The 22,872-nt window shown below is 37.3% G+C and overlaps 1 protein-coding gene and 1 long non-coding RNA gene across 7 annotated transcripts in view; one reads left to right on the top strand and one right to left on the bottom strand.

The window, feature by feature from the left end:
• The window catches only part of pacs2 (phosphofurin acidic cluster sorting protein 2), a 109,663-nt gene that overhangs the window by 37,396 nt on the left and 49,395 nt on the right, over positions 1-22,872 (bottom strand). The gene's annotated exons all lie outside the window — the stretch shown is intronic.
• LOC127536646 (uncharacterized) lies at positions 1,638-5,593 on the top strand. Its single transcript, XR_007945715.1, has 2 exons — positions 1,638-1,981; positions 4,402-5,593. It is a non-coding gene; the product is annotated as an uncharacterized LOC127536646 (long non-coding RNA).

The raw sequence follows: 22,872 nt of genomic DNA, 5'->3' as shown, positions 1-22,872 counted from the left end.
GGGAGCAGCGGAGCAGAATAGCGACGCTGAGGCAGGACGGTGGCATTGTTGAAATGTGTGTGTGTGCGTTTGTGTGTGTGGTGCTTTAGCAAGCCTGTCACGGCTTTTTGAGACACTTCCTCACAAGATTGAAGAGGTTTTTTTTTTAAAAGGGGCTTTTCTTTGGAGGCCCTCTTTGGCTCCTTTGACTCAATCTGGAGGCCGACCATTTATCATCTGGTTCTACTTTCTTCTAAACAGCAAAATTAAACAAATGACATCACTGCTCAGGAATTCTGCTTCAGAACGGATGCTGGAAAAAATATGTTGGAAACTAGGGGAAACACTAAGGTTCAATACAGAAAAAAAGTCAAATAATAAGTAAATGTTTCTAAATTAATATGAGAAAATGCACATTGCAAAAGAGTGAATTACAGCTGTTAAAAATAATGATTTAGGTGTGACATTATGTAGAGTTTTTACCTGTTTTTTTTATTTTTACAGGCAACATTTACATAATTTTTTAAATTTTGTAATTTTACTAGATTATCAGCAAATTAAGAAAAAACTGTAAAATAGCAGTAAAAATCCTTAATACTTTATATATATATACATATAAAGTACAAGTACAATAAATAACATGATTCTACATGTAAATATATATAATCATGTTATTTTTCACAGATTTAAATACTGTAAAAATTGTGCAAAAGAATGAATCACTATTCATAAAAATACAGATTTTTGATGAGAACATTATTTACAGTTTCTTCCTGTTTTTGTGTGTCCGTGTGTTTATAAATCTTTTATTTTTTAATGTTTAACATGTAAATAAATATTTTTTCTGGAATTTTACTGGTCATTATTAGTAATTTAAAAAAAAAACAGAAAAAATTAAGCAAAATAACAGTGAATTGGTAATTAAAGGATGCCAGAAAAAATATGTTTTTAAAAAAAGCTGAAATACTGTAATGTTCAACAACTTAAACAGAATTTATTTTCAAATATCTGTAAAGGATGCTTGTATTTTCAATAAGTTTAAATGCCGTAAAATTGGGTAATTTCACATTCTTTTGCAACGTGTGACCATAAAACTACATCGTTTCAGTGAATTTATTTTTAAAAAAAAATTGCCCTTATTATAATGATTATTTACTTATTTTGCAGGTTTTAAATGTGACAGTGTTCCACCATTTTTAAAACATGTTTTCCAGCACCTATGCTGCCAGATTTTGTTTTTGTTAGATGGAATTTTTATTTGTTTTTTGTTATTTGTACAGTGTGAAGACACAACTTTCTAAAACCCATTTTATAGACACGCTTTTGATTTATTTTTGTTGCATTTCCTCCAATTGCATCTTTAGTCCTCTTGTTTTCACTTACTTAGTTTTACGCTGCTTTGTTTGCTGTTATTTTTGCCTTCTGGTTCTTCTGCTTTTGTTTTGCTTGTCGAATCACTTTGCAAACCCTGTTTTTAAAAGTTCTGCATAAATTAAGCTCTAATTATTGTTACCATCTCAAAAGCCAGAAGCCAAATGTGACTTTTCCAGCGGAGCAGCCTGGGTGGCAGAAATCGGTCGTCTTGTCTTCTCCCACACAAACCAGCATCCAGCCACCTTTAGCATAACTGGAATAGACGGAGCTGTGGGCCGGGACCAGTGGAAACAGGGTAGAATACAAAACAGGAGCAAGAATGCTGCGTATTGTCTGAGGGAGAGCAGGCCGAAGACAATGCGAGCCTTCATTTGGCTTGTGTCCATTGTGCCTGGGATTCCTTGGGTTGCGTCTCAGCCGAAGAAGAAGCAGAAGAAGAAGAGGAGAAAGGTCTTGTTGTTGCTCGGTGTTTGCTGATTGATACCTCGCTGCTCTCTCGTGATGTCACCTTGTGCTTCTGAATGCCCTTGACTGATGGCGCTGCTGTTTTCTTCTGTTTCGCTGCCTCACCTTTCCATTTCCTGCGCTCAGAATAGAGGAATCGGAGAGGAGTTGGATTACGAGCAAGGTCAAGTCCTCGGTCTTCGCTCTTATCGGGTTTTAAGTGTAGTTTGGCTTCATCTCGGTGCATTTCTCCCCCCTGACCCACATCTTTTTACCCCCAGCATGACAATAAACCTTGTTGAACGGCCACTTCTGCTGCTCACTCAATGCAGCAGAATATTTTAGCAGTGATGTCATTTGTTTAATTTTGTTGTTTGAAAAAAAATAAAGTAGAACCGGATGATAAATGGTCGGCCTCGAGATTGAGTCAAAAGAAAACCTTAATGATCAGCGTTTTCACAAATTGTAATCTGTTTTTTAAACATCATGTGACTGTGAAATTACCCAGTTTTACTGTATTTAAATGAACTATTTGAATACAGTGTTAGTTTTTCTATGCATCGTTTTCCGTTTTGTTAAATTGCTGACAATAATTTCCAGAAAAAAATCCAGAAAAAGGCATTTATTTACATGTTAATGGTAAAGACACATATGCACAGTAAAACCAGGAAAAAACTGTAAGATCAAAAATTTATCGTTTTACCAAATAATAATCCATTCTTTTACAATGTGTGACTGTGAAATTACCCAGTTTAACCCTCCTGTCGTCTTGTGGGTCAAAACTGACCCATTTTAAAGTTTGAAAATGGGGGGAATTTTTTATTTTTTTTTCCCACAGTGAAACTTCTCATATTCACATTTTCAACATTTTTGGGAAATATCTGAACATTTTTTGGTGGAAAAAAAAAGAAATGTTAAAAATGTTTTTTTAAGAACATTCACATAAAAATCAACCAAAATCCAGCAAAAATAACTGTATTTTAGTTGATTTTTATGTGAGTGTTCTTAAAGAAAATATTAGAAGTTTTACTGATATATATGTAATCATTTCAGATATTTTTAGGAATTTTTTTGGAAGATTTTTACTCATTTTTTGAAAAAAATTACAAGAATTTTCTTGCCAAATTTTGGGGATTTTTTGGGGAGTTTTTTTTTTTCAATAAAACTTTTAAGGAATTATTGAAATTTTCTTCCTGAAGGTTTTACAAATCTTCAGAAATTTTGGGGAATTTGTTTGCTGAATTTTTTGGATTTTTTTCAGACAAGGAAACAATATTTTTCTGTTGCCCGTAAAGGAAGACAACAGGAGTGTTAACTGTATTTAAATCAACTAAAAACACAATTGTATTGTATTTTTTATAGTGTGGATGGGATTAAAAGAGGAAACAGAAGAAACTACATCAGAGATTTTCTGGGCAGATTTCTGACTACCAATAACGTGTTTTATCCAGCACCAATATGACAAATCTTCAGATTGAGCAGATTTTTTAACCAGTTTTCTTCTTTAGAATTTCATTTTCTCAAACATAATCAACAAAGTTTTAAAAAGTCCAACGCTGTGATTCTGAGGTTTTCAAACTCTCACGTCGTCTCCAACAATGAGGCTCTGTGACATATTGAACGTGTCGACCCAACAATCGTCCTTTCACACTGAAGCTCGAGTGTTCAAAGCTAGAAGCTGCTGATGTGCTCGGTGACAGTGATGACTCAGTTTACTCGGCTCTGCTTGAGGATTAAGTGGTAAAGATGTGCTTGTTCGTCCTCTGATTCCTCTAACTGACGAATGATTCAGAGTTTGTGTTGGTTTATTCTGCAAATAATGACATCCAGCAATTTTCTGACTGTTAAAGTTGTTTCTGAGGAGTTTTTCCAAAGTCCCTTGAGGCAAATTTGTGCTGTATATTGATTATAGAGGATAATTTTGGTTTATTTCAATCCATTAGTGTGTCTATTGTGGCTCTATGGGTCATGTTAGCGTTTCACCTTCCAATTTCAGATTCAGGGAAACCATGAGTCACAAAAAAACAGCCTGAAACTGAATATTTGAAGGGACTATGGTGAGCTTTCTGAACGCATGAGTCATTTTAATTGTGTGCTTTTGAGTCTGAACAAAAGGAAACAGAGAAATTAGCCACCTGGAGTGAACACTGTGTAACTCCATTAGATGGCTGGCCTTAATCACCTGCATGTTCATCTGGTTTGGTGGCACGAGTGACTGACTTTCACTGTGTTCACACTGTTCACACTGAGCTGCTAAATGCATCGGATCATGAACAGAACAATCGTAAGTCACTTTAATATAATGGTCGGTAGGGCTGCAACTAACGATGCGTCGACAAGTCGTCTGAGCGCGATACGTCATCAAAAGCGGAAGTGAACGCGCAATGCAACAGAAAACACCTTCACCGGAAGGTGATTTCTGCGTCGTGCATACATAATACATGCACGATGCAGCGCCGACGTCCGTCCGTGTTCCGTGCTCCGGTCGCAAGGTGATTGTTGCATTGCGCGCTCACTTCCGCTTTTGATGACGTATCGCACTCAGATGACTCGTCGACGCGTCGTTAGTTGCAGCCCTAATGGTCGGCCATATTTTATCCACAGACGGAGGAGATGAATCAAATGGAAGACGAGATCCAGACAAAAGGACGTCCTGAAAGTCTAGAAGCCGACTGAGGAGGAGAATTGTTGCTGTAACGAGTGGAAGACATCAAAACTCTCTTTTCAGTCACATATGAAAGGAATTCCAGGTGCAGAACTTGTTTTAGTTCAGTTTGATCTCACGTGGGCTGGACCAGTAAAATCACAGCAAAATCCCCCATAATTAACCACAACTCCAAATGTTTCCCTTTGTTTTAGTGCAACACAGTGCATTGTTCACATTGAATGAAGTGTCTTTTTACAAAGCATTATAAACAACCTGAAATTTCTTAAGAAAAATAAGTGATATTTTAACATTACGCCTCAGTTTATCATTTGTGCATTACAACTTACAGATCACAGTGTGTCTATAAGAAGTGAAGCACTGAAAAATAGAGTTAAGACGTGTATGAAATACATCATGATGAATATTCTAGTAATGACTGATGTGATGGTACTGTGTGCCTGTGGAGGACGGACACACACACACGGAGCTGGAAGATCATGAAGTAAAACATGTATTTTTGGTGTGCAGACAAATCAAATGCTTTGTCGAAAAATGAATATTGAGTACTCAGAACATAATGGTATGAATTTAAGGCAACATAGCTATTAAGAAAGTTGTATTAGAAGCATGATTACTCAGGCTCGGACATTAACTTATTTCGATTAATTAAAGAAAAAATAACGCATTTAATTGCACCTTTCTCAGTTCTCTAATTTCTGGCACACCACTGATGAACCCTCCAGCCCAGTAGGTGGTCCTAATGAGCCTAAAGTCTGTTTTTCAGCTGATAGGACGCACTACTGAGTGACATCAGCGCACAAGAAAGTTTGATGAAAACTGAAGGAAGACGAGACCTTGTATGGAGCTTGCTGGGCGGAAAGTTTTCTTTTAAAAATCTTTCCGATGGCAGCTTGGATAAAAGCGTGGTTGTGTGCAAAAAGTTTTCTGATCACTGCAGCACCTCAATGTGAAGCATGTTGCTGTTAGCACCAGAGCTAACGGTAGCTACGACAGTCCTGGTACTGGCCAACGATATAGCCATCCCATAATCGCTATAATTGTACTTTGAGTTTGCAGTAATCTGTGAATGTTGCAGACAGATGAAAAATGCGGGAAAATAAAAATGAAACAAACATTTTTGATGTTTAAGTTGACGTATGTCTATTCATTGATTCAGTCTTCAAGCAAAATGTATTTGAATTGAAAAACTTTGTTCAATGTATCAAATATTGCTATTTGAGAGAAATGCAATCAATCACAATTAATTATTTCCAAAGCCTCTAATTAATTCGATTAATTTTTAAAATCATGTCCCACCACTAATAATAAAACATAATGGTGTAAAATGCATGAAGAGAAAACTTCTTTTCCAGGGCGGTTCCTCTTGAAACTAAATGTTTAGTATTCAGCATGTTCGACACTTAGAGTAACCTGGACGACTTCTCTGATGCACAAAGAACGGCGTGTCGATACTCAGTGCTGATGTTTCTCTCAACAGCTGCTGCCTTTCTCACTTCACACTTCCACACACACACACACACACACACACACACACACACACACACACACACACACACACACCCACACACACACACACACACACACACACACAGCTGCTGTTTTGGCACTGCAGCAAAGGAACCTGTTGGCCTCTCTGTGGCCTCGCTGCCACCCAGAGGGACTCCGGTCTGCTACCGGCCGCCTGCAGCGTCGCCCTGCCAAGTCCTGCTGCAGAGGCCGGTCAGCACAGATGCTCTGGCAGGCCGAGGGGCCGAGCAGCAGCCCGGTGTGGTGCTGCGATAGCACAATAACGGCCACTTCAGCTGCCAAGAGCAACAGAACAACAGGAGTCTGTTTTGGCGTTACTGACGCAGACATAACACCGTTCTGCGGGTAAACACAGGAGAGCAGCAACAACACCTGACGGCTGCTGCCAACCTCAGGCCGAACGGTTAAACAAAGTGTTATGAAACCACAATATGGCAGAGAGCGATATCCGAATGGCAGAGATTGCAGGGTTTTTTTTAAACAGGTAAAATGTGCCATAAGATTTTAAATGAAGCATTGTGGAGCGACAGATGTTCCAGACGACAGACCCAACAGACCCAGATGTTGGCTGCAGAGAAGTATTTGCACTGGAAAATAAATGCAAAAATGGCCATTCACATTAAAACCGTGGCTCATACCACGATTGAAATCCATCCAGATAATCACAATATGATTTTTTTGCATATTGTTCAACCTCTATACTGTAAGAAACAGTAAACATCTGGCAGTAATGGTGCCAGAAAAAATATGTTAAAAGATGACAGAAAACTATTAAAACAGTGAAGACAGCAGTATATTTAAATACAGTCTTCATTAACCACGCCTGACGGGTACGTCGGCGGGGTTATTGCATTCGGTGCGGTATCTGGCTGGGTAAGTATGTATGTATGTATGTATGTATGTGACTATGTCCGTTCCGATATCTCTGCAAGTGCTGAAGTCAGGATAATCAAACTTGGCACTGAAGATCAGTCTAAGGTCCCCTGCTTAGTTGTGGAGTTACAGGTCAGCAGATCAAGTAGGGAGGGAGATATGTACGATGATCTAAATTGATACATCAGTTGTATAGGGAGGACAGGGTTTTCGCCAGCAGAGGGCGTGGTTCTGCCCTCTACTGAGGGCTCATCTAGTTTATACTTGTTTTCAAAGGAACAGTCCAAAACGTGGTTGTCTCAAAGGATCAGGCGGTGAAAGTTACACCCCCTACACCAACCATGATACCCTGCAGACCACTGATTTGCGTCTCTTGACATACTGACCAGGGGTTCTAACAACATATTTCTACAAGACCTCAAACCACTGGAATTAATGGCCTGAAAGCTGTTCTTTGTGTCACTGCAATAAAAAGACAAAACTTTTTTTTAAAACTCCAACAAACACTCTATTGATATTGTGATATTTTGATCCGTTAATATGAATCGAAACCCCTTGAGCAAGTGTTTTTCTCTGCCTGGGAAAACACCTGAGTTCAAATGGTAAAAGCTTCACAACTATTGTGAGACCAAAATAAACAACCTTGGGCTCTGTGAAGCAAAGACGCTGAGAGAAATGTGAAATACAATAAGTCTCTGTTCTCATCAGTAGAGCAAAGAGAGATCTGAAGCAACATTCTGCCTTAAACTGAACTGTAAACTGGAGCACACGTAACAGCCTTATGACGCTGAGTTAGTGACACTGGTGTTATTAAGCCTGAACTGTGAAGAACATCACTGCTGCATTCATTTTAGTCTCGACAACTTTCAGAAAACTGAGACGGGTTGTAGTTTAATAACAGAAACAGCCAATACAGGAACCTCCAGAGCATTGTGAAATACAGTGAATGGTTATAACATGTGCACTTCAGAAATCACTTCTTGTCTCCACTCAGTGCGTTTCTGTTTCCACGGTCCATCGAACTGGAGCAGAAAAGACACGAGTGGAGAAAGTGAAGCAGATTTGAGCCTCAAAACATCAGTAGAGACTCTCTCATTGAGCTGAAATTAAACAAGTGTCCATAAATTGGGTAAAAAAATGTCAATAAAATAGCTTGTTTGTAAATTATTTGCTTGTTGGAGCACCAGCAGACCGCGAGACGACACTTTTGCTCACAGTACAGTGTGAAAGGTCACTATCAGTCTGTTTATGAGCATAAAGACAGACAACAGTTTCAATGGGAGGGACTCACATGCACACATGGTTGGACCAACCGCCAAAACATAAAACAAAGAATTATAAAACACCGAAGACAGAGCATACCTTTACTCTCTACTAGACACCACAGCCACGACATCTTTACTTGCCGGATAGTTTTTTGCTGCTATATGAATGCTATTTTTATATTCAAAATCATACAAATTGCATTCTCTATGAAAATCTGGTTTTCTTAACAGAACTAATAAAATTCAAGACTTTAAAAATAACTGGGTTTTTGCTGCCATGAGGAATTTTTGGCGCTTACAAAAAACACTTTTTAAACATGGCCAATATGACAAAAAAATTAAGAATATAAAACACTTTAACCCAGTTTCCTTAATCAGATCTTTATTTACAGTACGATCAACATTTTGAATTTTGGGATTGTTAAAAAAAATATCAAAAATACATTGATTTCTGGTAAATGAGATAAAACAGACTTATTGCACACTAATAATGTATGTAATTATTTGGAATTTTTAAAAATATAAATAAAATATAATAATAAATAAATAAAATTCTTAAGTCTGGCCACAAAAATGCTGAAACTAAACAAGTGTTTTTCCTTCACAGAAGATTTTTTGTCGATTCCAAAAAATGCTGGCCAGCACCAATATGATAAAAAAAACTGGAGACTAAAAACATTTTTGACCAATTTTCATAATCAATCACCATTTTAATTTCTTAATTGTCAAAATCAACATGAAAACTGCTCTGCTAAATAACATTACAGACTCATTGCACGCTATTAATGCAACTCTTAAATCTGTATACATCTTTAAATTACATGAAACACAACACTATTTCTAACGTTTACTTTGAAGTGTACAAGAAAATATTAAAACATGACTTAAGTTATTCTAATTGTTACACTTAACTGCAGTTTCGAAGTACAAATTTTCATCTTCAGACTCCTATTACACAGCAGTTCTGAGGGAAAAAAAATGCCCTTTTAACTACAAAAAAAATCTATCCAACGAGTGTGAAGGGCAATTTGTCGGTTGCACATCAGAGCTTCAGCTTCAACTCCTGGATTTGCTCGTTCTGTTAACATCGAGCAACTGGACACCAGGACTCTGCTGCACGGAGCTGCATGGGTAATGAGATTTCTGCACTTCACGCTGCCACTTCCTGCTCTGCTGCCCCGAACCTCACCCACACGGAGGCACTTAAAATAGACGATGTAGGAATGGAGGTAATAGTGTATCACATATCAGGAGAGGATCCGTTTGATTCTACTGGACAATGAGTGGGTGCTTTAATTGTATGAGGCCAGACTTTGGGGCTTTTGAGATAAAAATCTACTAAAAAACACTAGAAGCATGATCACTAAGCTCAAGGTTTTCCGAATGCAAACCGATACACTGCTTTTATCTAACAGCAGCAGCACTGCATGTGGCTCATGTGCAGATGGAGTGTGCAGCTTAGACCACAGGGCAAAGGATAAACTGGAGGATTTACCATTCAATATCCCTGTTTCTGATTACATGTCACTGCGAGGCTCGCCGACAGCCCAGAGGTGTTATTTCAACTGCGCTCTTACAGTCGCTGTAGATAAAAAACTGTACAGTGAAACAGCAGTTCGGCCTCATCACTTGAGACGGGACACGTCATGCTTCTCTGCGACTTTCAATCTGCAAAAGAACATCCAATTTCTGAATGTGAAATTGGATTTAGGCCAACCTTGCAACGTTCGACCACACTTCAGGGCTGAGCAGGAGAAGGGAATCGTTTTCAGAGCGCTGCAAAGCACAGCAGTCCCGACTCCGCTGACCTCCGGCTCTCCCACGTCTTGTGAGAAAACCTCCTTCTGGTCGAACTGACACAGCAGTCCGCACCAAATTATACAGCTTTCCTGCGAGTTCCCTGCATATTTCTCAATTTGAAATCTGATCTGGATTTGTTCTCTTTTGACTAAAACTTCAAAAGAACGCACACACACGTCGCTGCGCGTTCCTTCCCTGCTCGTTTGGGTCGCTTCCTCGCTAATAAAATGAATATTTCACCCTCAGCTGTGAGCCAAATGGAATGACTTTGCCCCCGCGGAATTAAGCGCCGCTTCTTTGTTAGTCAGCGTAAAACACCATTAGCATACCATTAGCAGCAGCAGCGCCAAAACATCCCCAACTCGGATTGTTCCGCTGCCCAGTTTGATGTCAGTTGTTGCATCTGCTGCTCAGCTCTCCATCTGCAGATGCTCAAACTAAAATTCAAAACATGCCTCGTACTTGTCAGCAGTCAGGTTTGGATGTAGTCTTGTCCAAGCTACACAGTTCTGACACCAACATGCTACAATGCTAAATGTTAGCAACAAACACTGGTAAGTTGAACAGTGGGGTATTTTCTCTCATGTGAAATTAAAAACTAACAGTTTAGAGTTACTTTATTTAAAATTTAGGCCCCGCATTAGACACTAAACACTCTACCTTCCTCTTTTCCTCCGAAGTTGTCCTATTGGACTCGGGTCATTCACCATACTTAGGTCATAGCTTTCATGTTTTTCTTCTGTAGAAACTCTTGTGTGATTTTGGCAGTGTGTTTTGGATCATTAAGTCATCTTGTCACAGCTCATTTTAAGAATATATTCACACAATCTAGCCAATTCTAGTTAATTTTCTTTTAATTATTACAGATTTTCAAACTAGCATGTCAGTGATCACAGGTGTATTCACTTTTGTGGCATGAAGTTTCCACTCTGAGGACTCCATTTTCAGTGGAGTCTTTCTATAACATTTATTTCTGATTGTGTCAACTGAGAAAGAAAGCATTTACTAAAAATATGATACAATTCTCACTCATTTGAGGCATTTGGGTACACAGTATATGTTGTATGCTCCAAATGCTAACATGTTAACAGCCAGTAGATTCCTGACAATCAAGCTAGTTCAAAGTGGCTCAGCATTAAAGATAAATGTTGATTCTCCACACTTCAACTGTTCAGTTCTTTTTATAAAAAAAAACAAAAAACATATGCACCAAAGTATAATTTATTACGATTGACTGTCCATTCATAGTGAGTAAGGGTCCACCAATAAAAATTAAAGTTATTTTTTTCATAATAATATTCCTTATAGTTTAGGGTATATTTTAGGCACTTGCTAAACAAGTACATTTACAGAAACTGGAAGATGTTACCTTTCAAATTAAGTTTCATACATGCATTATGATCTTATTGTTGATGTGTTGCAAACTTTCTCATTTGAATTTGCCATATAGGAGAATATTTCATGAAAAGGGGTGAAGTGTAAGAAGGTAATATGCTAATAAGTTAAAATGCTAAACATTAGCATTCAACTTGAGTTTAGGAAAGAGTCAGACTAACAGTTTCCCCCAGATTCCACTAATGTGCTAAGCTACAAACACAAATGACATGTAACCGTATAACTCTCTTTATAAGTTTGGGGTCACCCAGACAATTTCACAATTTTATTCATGTGCTAACGTAACTGCACAAGGATTTTCGAATCATCAATGAGCCTTTCAACACCGTTAGCTAACACAATGTAGCATTAGAACACAGGAGTGATGGTTGCTGGAAATGTTCCTCTGTACCCCTATGGAGATATTACATTAAAAATCAGCTGTTTCCAGCTAGAATAGTCATTTACCACATTAACAATGTCTAGACTGGATTTCTGATTAATTTAATGTCTTCTTCATTGAAAAAAAACTTCTTTTCTTTCAAAAATACGGACATTTCTGAGTAACCCTAAACTTTTGAACAGTAGTGTATGTCCTATAAGAACAGCAAAGCTCTGTGAGTGTTTCATCAGTTTAACTACTGCATAAGCGCTGTTCCTGCCACACAGAGCCACAAACACAGATCTATCTAGTTTCAGTCTGTTCAGGGATTCACACCGGCGATCTTTAGGTCACTTTGAAGTTATTACTCGACCACTGCTGCAGCCTGAGTCATGCTCGAAGCGAGAGCAAGAGACGGATCTGATTACCGCCAGTATTTGAAACACAAGACCGGCAGTAGATGGACAGATGCTGCACATAAAGCACATAGCTGCACAAACACAGGGCCGATGGGAAATGGGATTTGCCATTTGGGAAACAAACACATTTGATGCAAGTGACAGTTTGGAAAGTCTCTAATAATCCGTTCTAATTCCGACATGTTGGTACTGAATTTTCGGAGTTGCCGTGGGAAATGCTTTTCTGCCTCCACTTCCAATGTAGGTTAACAGGCGGCCATCAGTTATGAATAAAGCAGAGAGGAGACCACATGTGTCTGAGAGTAAACCCTGGATGTGAGTGCTCCACTCTTTATAGGCTGGAATGCATTAAGGGCCAATTTGATGTGCGTCATATTGATGCACTTCTGCTGTTCTGACATTTCCATGAGAGCAGCGCAGTCAGGAGGGCTGAAGGGTGCACAGACCACAGGAATATACTCACTGCAACATTTATCTAGTCTGGGTTGTCTGTTATCAGTTCATCAGCGTCTTCTGGAGCAACAAGCTGTGATTAACTGTCACCACAGCTCCATATCAAGCTGATTTATTGTACAATACATTTCATGCACAGGTAAACTCAATGTGCTTCACAAAATAACCGAGAAACATCAAATAGACGAGATAGAAAATACTGAAATATCCCTCATAAATAAAATATCCATTCTGCCACCCACACAGCGAACACAGACCTGACAGAAAATAAAAGTTTTAGATGATTTTTAACCCTCAGAACCCCCAAAACCCTCCCAAGCAGGTTTGAAAGACATGTTATTATTTTAAAATTGCCTAAATGACACCATTTATCACAGCCAGAAACTGGAAAAACAGGAAAAAAGGTTGGCTTTTCAACTTTTCAACAGTTCTTGATTGCATAATGTACAAAATGCAGTTTTGTTGTGAAAATTATCCAAATCTAAGCTTAAAATTGTGACATTTTTTCTAAATCAGTTCATTTTGCATGTAAAAATTTTGCAGAAAATAAACCTTTTGCAAAAACAAGAATATGTAAAAAAATAAAATAAAAACAAATTCTGTGCTCCTCGTTGCAACTGTGAAGCCATTAGTGACTCAGCAGTGACTAAGAGTCACAGGAAAAAAAAAAATCAGGAAACATTTCAGCTTTTCTGCAGGTGGGGCTTAATACAGCAGATAGGAGACAATTATGGAAACAAATCAAACACGTAAATATGAAAATATCAATACAATGTAGTGTCTCTGTTTTTTTCTAGTATTGGTAAAACTATCCACCTGTGGGCACTTGGAAAAATGTTGAGTTGAGTTCATATTTTTTTCATTTTTTGTAAAATAAAAGAAATTCACACATTTTCATGTAAATATTATTTTCATTATGTATTTTGCAGCACTGTGAATAAGAGTCTTGTTCTCAGTTGTTTTTTTTACTCTTTAAAGAAAGGATATGAGGGAGTTAGAGTGGTCTGACCCACAAAATAATCTAAACTGAGTTTTATATAAATTCTGAAATATTTCATGATCCAGATTTTAGTGGCAAAGTGGACAATAGCTAGCCTAGCCGTGCTAGACCCATGTTCTGAAGACACAAGGGTCTAGGGCCGCTCGACAGGGAGGGAGGCGGGCTAAAAGGTTGTCTTTCAAATCACTCTGCAGCAGTTGGGTAGGTATACAACCAATCAGCGCAACGAATAGGCTGACGTAGTTCCAAGAGCGCCGGCGGATTGTGGCTAAGTCCCATTAGCTTCCCAACCAGCGGAGCCAACTGGTATATTAAGGATTTACCATATCCCGTCGGCATAAGTCCAAATACGTCTTTCTTCTCAATGAAACACTTCAGTGCCGTCCTTTGTTTATCTTTCAAGTTGAATTTTAGCTTCAAATCTTTAAGGGCTGTGGCCAAAGCCGAGTTGAAAGATAACTGTTTATTGTGCGCCGGTTGTTTCTGTCAGAATTGTCACGCCTCTGTCGTCACTTAGTTACGCCCGCCTTCTGACTCTACACTTCATGGTGATTCATCCGGCCAGTTTTAGGAGAATCCAACCTCGAGCCTTATGGAGGGTAACTAGACCCACCCTGGCAGAGAATTAAATTCGTTGCCGTGGGTTGTCTAGCGCGGCTAGGCTAGACAATACCACAACTAAAATTCAAATGATAGACCAGCCTTGAAAACACAAAACTTTGAACCCATTGTCCTCAAAAACTACAGAAAGTGGGTTTGTATACTCTGCTTTCAAACTCTTCATATAAACCCAATCTACCATTTTTCCAAATTTTAGCCAAGTATTTCAACCATTTATCCTTTACTTTCTGCTAAAATTAACTATTGAAAAAAATGTAAATGTACTTCAATCACTTACTTTAAGCCAATTAGTTATTATTTTTACCAATCTATTTCAACCATTTAGTTAACGGATTAGAGGTATAATCAATAATGTGACTGTTAATAGCTTAGAATAGAATAGAATAGAATCTTTTGCTGTCACTGCAAATGAGTGAAGAAATGAGTCGATAATTCAACAAATACAAAGTCCATAATGCAGTATAGAATATGATTTGATGATTATTCTTCATGCATCGATGTAAAAGCAGGATTTTACTGTTGCAGTAACTCTCACCACCAAAATACAAACAACCTCCAACTCTACCTACAGGTGCTTCACCAACAGGTAACCAGTGCAGACTTCACCTGATTGGACAAACACTTTATTCGTACTTCCTGGATTTCCACCATGGCAACTTGTTTGGAAAATTGCACTTATAATGCAAAGAAAGCTCACAAAAATGTGTTTCTGCCAACTTTTGCAACAAAACTAAGCAGCTACTGAGTCTGTCTTCATTTTAGATCAACAAAAGATCGTTTTAAAGCTTGTTTCACATTTCTGTCCTCGTTTTCAAGCAAATCTCAGTCACAAGTAAGAGGATCATTCTCTATTTGGCTTCTAATTCATCAACACCACCACTTTCCTCCCCAGCTGCACATTTAAAATCCTGCATAAGAAGGACAAACTGGTTCCATAACTGCATGTTTTTCCGCCACAAACCGAGCATCCTGTTGTTTTCTAACAACAGGTCGTCTTTCAGGGTTAATGTGTGTGAACCAGCGTTTGTTGGTTGTTAACCACCAACAGGAGCAGCTTTTACCTCCTGCTGTGGGCTGTTACTGTGTCATGATGTCTCCTGTAGTCTGTCAGTCGCGTTAATGAGTCATCACCTGTGTGTCCCATTTATTTTTGTGTTGATATTTTAAAAAAGCAAACTCAAGACCTACTTTTTTTAGTCTGACTTTTGATAAATTTGATTTAATTATTACTATTACTACTGATTTCTCTGTTCAGTCACTTTTATTTACACATTTTGTCGATTTAATAATTGTTTATTTTTTCTTCTTGTTTTCTTTTATGAATTCTGATGTATATTTTATCCATCTTTTATCTCATCATTCATAATTTAGATTGATTCATGAAGCAAAACTTACATTTTGATTGATTTTATACATTTATTATGATTAATATTTAATAGTAAACATTTTTATCTACAGTTTTCTCGATTTATTCACTTATTTACGCATTTCAAGCAATGCACATAACAGCATACATCATAACATTCTAAAATTAAATATGTCAGGGATTAAAACACAAAAACAGACAAAACAAGCTCCTGATGGCACTTTAATCAATATATATAACATAAAATGAATTCATTATGTAGAATACACAGCAGTCTTTGGTAAATTTCCTTTAAATATGTAATTTACAAGTTTATTTTTGTGTAATTTTTGGGATTATTCCAACATACTCCCTTGATTTTATATGATTATTTTGCCATCAGTATTGCCCAAAAGAAATCTTATCTTGATTGCATTTTTCTTAGTTATATAACTGTTAAAACTAGGCAAAAAAAAAAAAAGAATTTGTGGTTCTTCTTTTTAGTTTAGCTCCAGTATTGCAGCAGATACTTCTCCACAAAAAGCTTTATATTGTGAAAATGCACTATATAACAACATATATCATAACTTTATGAAATAGAAAGACAGTAATTGGACCAAAAACAGACAAGAAAAGCTCCTGATGGCAAATTAATCCAATATATAATGTCAAAGGGGTTCATCTGAGTAGAATATAAAGCAGTGTCGGATGAGATTCCTTTGAAATTTAAAGGAAAATTTACACTAAATTTTATAACTGCATTTGTAAATGTATTATTTGAAGTCTAAATATATACTTTTTGTTATTATTTCAACACATTTACCTGATTAAATTTGACTATATTTGACTATTACAGCACTATTCTTACCCAAAAAAGAGAAAATATCCATGTTTTCAATTTAGTTTGGTTATAAGTCATTAAATATCAATATATTCATGAATATGTACTATAACTGAATGCCATTAAAACATGATTTCAGTCCACTACGGATGGATAAAAATGCTGGAGTCATGTTTAAACCATGTTTTTCCAGGAATGAATCAGTCACTCTCTCTTTTATTTGATCACATCTGTGCTGTTTTTTCTAATAAAACAATAAAAATGTCCCTCAAAAAACACCCAGAAGCAGCACCTGGTTTTGCTCCATTGATCCGACCTTGATCTTTAAAAGCAGTTTTCAACACTGGGACGCCTCGGAGCTTTTATCTGGTGACTCAGCATCCTTGTTGTCAGGTTGCCATGGTTACCCGCGCTCCAATGTCCAACGCTTTCAAGTGAAAGTTTTAAATAAATGACAGAATAGGATTGATACACACAGGAAGCCCTCGCAACCAGTTAAACCGTCGAGGTCTGTCTCCACGTGTCCACATCACGACGACATCACAGCTTTGTTTTTTTGTTTTTTTTACTGCGTGAGCCACTCGAGCTGAAGTGACCTAAATTCTCGCATCTCTTGGGGTTCTGGAAAATCCACATCCTCCCGTCTATCTGTCTTTCTTTCACCACGGTAATCCTGCTTTTCTGCTCCTCTCTCTGCTCACTCAAAGTCTCGCTTTATGACTCACTGAGAAAAAACGTGAGTCTTCAGGGAAACAGGATCGAGTCGAGATATTTTGAGAAAAAGCCACCGTTGGATAGACGGAGAGGAAACCTGTGTTTTTCCCCCAAAGCGCTACAGATTCCTCACTCCGTCCAGAAGCACAAAAACAAAACTTTCTGTGCTTTATATGAAAAACTTCGGAAAAACAGCCGAGGTTAAATCTACTCCATCAAACGTGTGTTAAATGACAAAACTTTAGTTTCACCTGATTACATTTGACTATTTTAGCAATATTTTTACCCCCAAAATACAGAAAGTATTCAGATAGTGAAGCCTGAAGAGAGATTCCTTTAAAAATTAAAGAAAAAAATCCACTAAATTTGTGTTATTTTAAGTTTCAATCATGCATGTGCAAGCTTAGTGTAAGTTTTTTCATTAATTAAACACATTCACCTGATTATATTTGACTATTTTAGCACTGTTTTTGTCCAAGAAGAGAGAAAGTATCCAGCTAGTGAAGCCTGAAGCAAAAGATTCTCGTGTTTTTCATTATAGTTTGGTTCTAAATGATTAAATGTAAATATACTCACTGATATGCACTATAACTGAAACATAACTGCTATTAAAAGACAATTTTAGGAAGGTAAAAATGGATAAAAATGCTACAACCACCTTAAAACTCTTTCCATATATGAAAATCAGTCACTTCCCCAAAGCACAAACACAAAACTTTCTGTGCTTTAAATGAAAACTTTAACACAGCCGAGGTTAAATTTACTCCATCAAATGTGGGTTAAATGACAAAACTTCAGTGGTAAAAATAGAAGCGTTTTTATGAGTGTGGAATCATAGTTTTTTCAAATCAGCTGCAGCAGAATAAGTTCAAGGCTTTTTATATCATCTGTGAAGCAATTTATTTAAAATAAAGTTAGAGTCGTGTGTATAAATTTGACAGTGTAGACAAGATATCCATTTTTTTGCACCACCTTCTGAGCAAATCAGCCTCTCAGAAACACTCAAAACTATTCAATTCTGTAATTCTGTGGTTAAAAAAATGTCTAAGATTTTACATCAGACACCCAAAACTTTTCCATTTCTGGTTCTTCTTAACTTGGATGGAAGTCTGGTTTGAGAAAAGGTTGGGTTATAAACAAAAAGGTCTCTGTTCAGCTGCTATTTTTAGATATTTCTGACTCGGCTCCACACTTTCAGACTTCACCGTCTCGACTTCCATCACTTTGTTTCACAGTCGGCTCTCATTTCGGACCATTAAACTCCAGGCTTTAGGGCAAATTATGGGCAAATCCAGCCTCTTAAGAAATAATTAGGCCCTGCAACAAAAACTGAAGTTTTCATTTTATAGTTTCCACCAAAAGATTTACATAATGTCTCAGAAATCCACCCCAGCTACCGATATAAATATCACAAGGCTCCAGCTAAACAGCTAATAGATTTTAGACTAAAATCACAATTTAAGTTTAAAACAATAAAACTGTTTGCTGCAATGTAACACGAACTTTAGCACTGCTACAGTATAGTCACTGTATTCAAAGCAAGGTTACAATAAGTCTTTGACTATACGACCACTGTTGGTTTAGTTATGCTCATTTATCACTCCACCAAGGAACACGGCAAAGCTATGTGACGATCGGTGCTGGTTTGTCCGTCCGTCCGTCTGTTAGCAACATAGCTCAAAAACGGACAGACAGATTTGGATGAAACTTTCAGGGAAGGTCAGAAATGACACAAAGACCAAGTGACCAAGATAGCGGCACAGCGGCACTGTAACTATGACTACAATGAATGCTACGTCAGCTGCCTGCTGACAACCTCATGAGTGTAATCCTACTATAGACTGCCTTTCAACACCATTAGCTAACACAACGTAGCATTAGAACACAGGAGTGATGGTTGGTGGAAATGTTCCTCTGTACCCCTATGGAGATATTCCATTAGAAATCAGCCGTCTCCAGCTAGACTAGTCATTTAACACATTAACAACGTCTAGACTGGATTTACGGTTCACTTAATGTCATCTTCATTGAAAAAAAAATACTTTTCTTTAAAAAATATGGATATTTCTAAGTGACCCTAAACTTTTGAACAGTAGAATAGTCGTCGATGCTGCTTGTAGACCTGAAGGACTTGATGAAGTTGACGGGCATTTTTTTTTAAACTGGATTCCATTGTCAGACATCCAGAGAATCGAACACTATTTCTGAGGTGACAAATGACAGAACTGTGGACATTAAAGTGCACAACTACAACTCTAACTTCTACAATTCTACAATTTCATTTAGCAAACGCTTTTGTCCAAAGCGACGTACAACACAAGCCAGAATTCAGACATAAGGAAAATCCTGTAGTAAGTGCAAAAAGTGCAAAAAGTGCGATTGGTCAAAGGTGTGGCCATCAAGTTGCCCCCCCCCCCCCCCCCTTTTTTTTTTGTTTTTTGTTTTTTCAATTTGGTCAGTGCTAAATAGGTGCTGAGTTTTGGACCACCTGACTTATTCTGCCCCTAAGGTGGAGTCGGATTAAGTGCCTAGGTGTTCTCTGAACAATTGAGTCTTCAATTGTCTCTTAAAAGCAGAAAGGGACTCAGCAGAACGCACAGAGTTTACATCAATCCAACAGCCAGTTTTCGTCTTTTTTTTTTTGTCATCTGTGGCATCGTGTCATTTCAACAAAGCTGCATTTTAAGGTGGATTTTTAGAGTCTGTGTGCTGCTTACTGACAAGGGTGTGGATTAACTTAAAGGTCGAGAATTAGTCACCGGTTGAGCAACACAAGAAACTTTTGTACGCAAATGGCAAAATCTGACCCTTTTCCATAGCTACTGTCAACCTTTTAGTCTTATTTTATTTTTTCAAGTCAGAAAAGAAGAACATTTTTATATTATTCAGCCTAATATAACTGCAAACCAGAGCACAAAGAGAAAACCTGAGAAAAAAGATGCAAACTTTACTTCTAAAAGGCTCAGTAAGAACCTTCTTGCTATGAGCCAACAATGTAAATGCAAACTTATGTAATTCCCAGGAAACAGGACGTCTTCACCTCTGATAAGTCGATATCCTGAAGTCAAATAAGGCATCAGTCTGACAGAATCAGGCAGCTGAAATGGATTTATTTTCTTAACGGCACTTTCCTTCCAGTCAGTCAATCACAAATGAACCATTTCTGAATAATTTTCTGCTAAATTTGCATAAACTAAGCTGCTATGTTAATGGAAAGAATATATTTACATTTAAATACAATCCTAAAAACAGACTTGAGCAGAATAAAACACTGCAAAATTAAACAATCTGACAAATAAAACATGTAAAATTTACAGCAGATACCTGCATCACAACCATAAATATAAAACCGAACAACGCTGAGAAAAACTTGTGCATCGGTTGGTTATTTTCTAATCAGTAATTTGGTCAGAAAATGGTGAAAAATGCCAAATTAATGTTTCCCAAAGTCCACATCCCAAAGATAATTAGTTCACAGTCACAAAGGAGGAAAGAAATCACAAATGTTCACATTTAGGAAGCTGGAATCAGATAATTTTGACTTTTATTTCTTAAAAAATAACCTAAACTGAATGATTAATTAACAAAAAAGCTGGCAATTCAGTCGACAGCTAATCAGTCATTGCTGCATTTCTTCCTCAAACAACTCCATCTGTAGTGCTACTAGAGAGAAAAAAAGTGGTTTTGTTGGAGTAAAAATCATGCAGACTAACCTAACTGCCTTTAAATAAGGAACATAGTGAGTCTGGACAATGGACTCTTTGTTTTCCTTCGTACAGCTGTGTGTTATTTAGCAGCAATTCAGGGAAACAAACTGGTGGTAATTTGAATGAAAACCTCCACTAATGGAAGTAAAGCAAAGCGGTGAGAGAACATGCAGTACATTCCTTTCAAAGTAAATGATTTGTGTTAATCTGATGTAAAAATATACGTTATGCTCGTGCCTGTCATCAACATAAGAACACTATACATTTTGAAAGAGTGAAGTCTGTCCAGTAGGCTGTTTTGGTGGCTTCTGGTGGCACTTAATGTTGTATTTTCTTTTAATTTGTCACCAGTCTGTCTATACAGCAAAAGGTCTGAATGCTTTTGTGCATTTGCAGTCATTTCTAAAAGCTTGTTTGTGTAAATTTATGGAAAAATGGGCCCAATTCTTGCATTTAAAACAAACCCACGGAACTCCCAAACCGAAAACTCAGCAGTGGGTTTGAAGGACATGCCACCTTTTTTTTTAAAAGATATCATCAAAGATTACCCCATGTAACAGAGCTAAAACGTGTAATTATCAGCTTTTTAAGCTTTACAGGGAGCTATTTTGACTGTGATCATTCATGAAAATGTATTTATTCGGCATGTCTAATTCTAAAAATTGAAAAAAACTAAACTGAGATTAACAAGAATATTATCAGATTTTGTAAAAAAAAAAAAAAAAAAAAAAGAAAATTTTATATTTTTTTAATGGTGCTTTTTTTAAAAAAAAAACAATAAGCTATTAGTGACTCAGTTATGACCAGCAGTCACAAGATTTGTCGGCTGAACTGCAGACAGAGCAAACAGGAGACAACTACAGAGACAAATAAAAAATACAAGGGGTGAAACATGTTTATTATTTAAACCCATTATTTCTTTTCAGTGTTGGTAACACCTGTGGACATTTGGGCAAAATTTTGTAGCATTTTTTTTTTTATTTCTGTAAAATAAACAATCCTAGGAATTTAAGTTTTTGTCTTTTTTATGATTTATGGCAGAAAACATTTGCCTGTAAAATATTCTATAAAAAGAAAAGAAGAGACAATTTTGTGCTTTTTGACACAACCTTGAATCTTTTAGTGACTCAGCTGCATCCAACAGTCACATCACAAACATTCAAGGACTTTTTTTTTTTTGCTAAATTCAACTGAACTGCAGGCCGTGTAGTTTAAGTAGTAAAATAACTACTCACAGAAAATGTACTTTAAATTTTCCACTAAATTCGGCTGAACTGGTGTAATTTAAGTCGTAAAACATCTATAGTATGGAGTTAGCTTTTGTTTTCCTTTACTACTGTTAACATCTGTGGGCACTTGAAAAAATGCTGTAAATGTTCATTCAAGATTTTTTAAAACTAAAATTTTTTTTGCTTTTTTATTACTCATAACTTCACTAAATTCGTCTGAACTGCAGGCAGTGTACTGTAAGCAGTGAAATATCTATAGTATGTTTTTTTTTCTCAAATACTGTTAACACCTTTGGACACAAATGCTGTTTGTGTGCAACATTTGCTTTTTATAATTTATGACATTATAATGCTGTCATTCTGTAACAGAGGACATATTGGCATCGTCGCTACTCTAGACATTGTTGTTCTGTTTGCATAGAGGAGCAGGACTTTATATTGCGAGCCCACAGTGAGTAGAAATATGGAAAAAAAAAACAACGGGAAGCTGCACAATAAGGCGTCAAAAATCTAGCAGCAAGTCTGAACTTTCTGAGGCGACTTTCTGAAGTTTCCCTGCTCACTTTGAGGCGATTTAATGGATGATTTAATGGAAACCTTCCTGCGTTCGTCCACTCTGACAGGCCTCTTCAGTCATTTCACATTAAATCTCGCTGTTCCTGCTCCTATGTAAATCACCTGCCAAACATGCTGTCAAGTGAACCCACCTGCTGGCTGGAATTGCTCCGAATGACTCGGCTGAACGGTCATAATCTGTACGTAACTGCCATTAAGTCTCAGAAAGAAAATCAGTCCTCTATTATTCCGCACACACCTGCGAGGAAACGACGCTTTCCGGGCCGATCTAAACATTTAAG

The sequence above is a fragment of the Acanthochromis polyacanthus genome, chromosome 1, assembly GCF_021347895.1.
Source record: "Acanthochromis polyacanthus isolate Apoly-LR-REF ecotype Palm Island chromosome 1, KAUST_Apoly_ChrSc, whole genome shotgun sequence".
In the NCBI taxonomy this organism is placed as follows: domain Eukaryota; kingdom Metazoa; phylum Chordata; class Actinopteri; family Pomacentridae; genus Acanthochromis; species Acanthochromis polyacanthus.
This window is presented reverse-complemented; position numbering and strand designations above follow the sequence as displayed.